Here is a 3,047-nt window from a genome sequence, read left to right as displayed (position 1 = left end):
GCCCCCACTACCCATTTCTTGCTCTTTGGTTTTAATATGCTCTTAAGAGACAGTTTTAGTCCTGCTGAACATTCTTTGAAGTCAGCACTTGGTAAATTGGGTCGTTCTGTGAAATACGTGCAAAGACAATGGATTCTAATGAAAACGTGTTAGAAACAAGTGTCTGGAAGGCTCAGACTAAGGTGGTCTCACAAGAACTGAAGTGATTAGTCAACTAAATGTGTTGCTTATACATCGTTGACCCTTAGTCAACGGTTAGATATCTCCAACCACAGATTTAATAGTGGCAATCCCTAGGGATCGGTTGTTGTTTTTTGAAATTTGTTTCTCTCCCAAATCAATTCTTGTGGACACAAAGACAGGTCAGAGGAAAAATAAACTTTGTAAGGCATTTAGATGGTTACCCACGTTGAGCATCGTCTACTGAGGGTCACCAGCCTGATCAGACTTTAAACTGGACAGTCCTTGTGTTAAGGACTTACTGGGATTCCCGTTCATTGACTATTTTTTCCTCCTCTTACCCTTTTAGCCAATAGTGTTCATTCTAAGGCAGGACAAGATAAATGTAAGAGGTGATGGAGAACATAATTTCACCAAGCATTTTTAAGTATGTTCAATAAGAAAAGCAGAGCTTCAGTGGGTAAAATCTAGTTTCTCGAGAAAGCATAGGATTCTATTTGTGGGGCTTTTTATGCAATTTGAGCTCAGACGTAGTATGTTACTCAATTCTCTGCTGAAGGTCAGGATGCAAAAGGCTTCACGAGGAGTCCCAGGTTAAGGTCTTACACATGGCAGGGGTCACAGCTAAATTTCCATGGGAACTATGGATTGTGGAAAGACTTTTCCTCAAATAAAGTAAATAAGCAAATAAACGGTGAGAACACCCACCCTATACGCGATTCTGATATCATCTCTTGTTAAGGGAAATGAACATAGAATTTTTATTTCTTATAGTGTGGGTTTGGAAGTTGCTAGTTCTGTCTTAAATGACGGATGGAGATGGTGGTTCTGGTTCATAACAATAGCACTAGAAGCCATAGGAGGACAAAAATGGATTTATAGCTATTTTCTTAGTCTGAGTTCTCTCTAAAGGACCCTGGTAGCATAGTGGGTGACACATTGTGCTGCTAACCACAAGGGCAACAGTTCAAAACCATCAGCTGCTCTGGGGGAGAAAAATGAAGCTTTATATTCCTGTCAAGAGGTACAGACTTGGAAACAGGTAGGGTTGCTCTGAGCCAGAATTAACTCGATAGTAGTGAGTTTGAGTGAGCTCTCTGGAGAAGTGACATCAGGAAGCAAATCTGTAAATAGATTTCTTCCAAGGTAACGACTCATACAATGTTAAGGAAATACATAGTACAAAGAATGCAGATTAAGTAAGAAACTTGAGTCTAGAAGCTTGAGTCTAGCAATGTATGAGAGTTTTAAAACAATGTTACATGGGATTATTGTCCCACCCATGAAGTGTTGACTGCCACAAGAATTGCCCCTCCTCCTGTAACCAGAAGATGAATCAACTGTCTTCAGTGTTGAGCCACAGGCAACACAGGGCTGTGGTCCCTAAGTGTCATGGATTAAATTGTGCCCCTCCCGATATGTGTCAATTTGACTAGACCTTGATTCCCACTGTAGTATGGTTGTCCTTCAGTTGTGATGTAATTTTCCTCCATTTGCCATGTTTTGTAAAATTCTAACCTCTATGTTAATAAGGAAAGACCACTGTGAAATGTATCTTGAGTCACCACGTTGCAAAATGGTGTGGCGCAAGTCACACTCTAACTTGAGCAAGCAGAAAGGACAGGGACCTAACTAACACCAGGGAAGAAGAGCTGGGAGTGGGGCATGTCGTTTGGACCCAGGGCCCGCTGCCGAAACCCTCTTAGAGCCAGGGAAAGATTGATACCAACACTCAGGGATCTCCGAGGAGCCCCAGGCCCATGGATGCTAAAAGGAGACCACACCCTTCCCTCAGAGCTGGGCTTCTGAACTGATATTTCCAGCTTCCTGAAATACATTTCTAGGAGCCCTGTTGGCCAGGTGGGTTTCACATTGGGCTATGAACTGCAAGGTCATCAGTTAGAAACCACCATTCAATTTTGGCAGAAAGATGAGCCTTTCTATTCCTGTAAAGAGTCCCAGTTTCTGAAACCCAACAGGGCAGTTCCACCCTGTCTTATTGAGTCAGAACCGATGCGATGTCAGGGAAGTGTGGCAGAGTTTTGAAAAGGAAAACTATCCACTTACAGTACTGCTGCTAGAGCAGCTTTAGTTGGCCAAGACACTAAGAGGAAGGAACTACACAAGATGAATATTATGATTGCTGAACTGTCTATAGGCAGTTTCCATGCCGCAGAACAGAACCGTGAACCCAAATCAAGCCCATTGGTCTCACTGTGTTGAAGAGACAGGGACCGGTGCTTTAGTGGGCTAAAATGGTTAGAATTTGTGGGGCAGAATGCCAGCCTTCTATGCAGAAGGTTGCTGAATAGAAAGGAATTTGAAAAACTGAAAAGTGATCTAATATTTTAGTCTTTGGATGAGTGAGCACTGTTCTTCACACGCGTACGAGGCAACTACCCAGAGAAAGTACCTCTAGGAAACAATAGGTCAAACAATTCCTGAATTGTACATAGACCTGGGCATACTGCACTTTCCGCTGAACACAATCAGAAAAGCAACAACACGCACAAAAGAAGAAAGACTAAGAATGATGGGGGACACCATCATGAAGCCCAATGAACCCAAAACAGGATTACCCCCCCCCACACAAAATCAGCAAGACATGTGCAAAGAAAACTTCCCCAAACACAGACAAGGAAAGGCTCCTGAAAAGGGATGGGGAAAATGACAAATTATTCACAAGGAAGCACAGTGAAACTGAGCTCTACTTTCTCAGCAAAAAAGGGAATGGCATGACATGTACAAAACTCTGAAAGAAAAAAAGTGCCAACCAAGAATCATGGATCCAAACTGTCTCTCAAAAACGACGGTGACGTCGCGTGGCGCTCGCGCTGGGAGCTATCCCGGCGGGCCGCGCGCGCGGC

This window comes from Echinops telfairi, unplaced genomic scaffold, assembly GCF_000313985.2.
Source record: "Echinops telfairi isolate 266 unplaced genomic scaffold, ASM31398v2 ScPeMD7_1;HRSCAF=3_0, whole genome shotgun sequence".
In the NCBI taxonomy this organism is placed as follows: Eukaryota; Metazoa; Chordata; class Mammalia; order Afrosoricida; family Tenrecidae; genus Echinops; species Echinops telfairi.
This window is presented reverse-complemented; position numbering follows the sequence as displayed.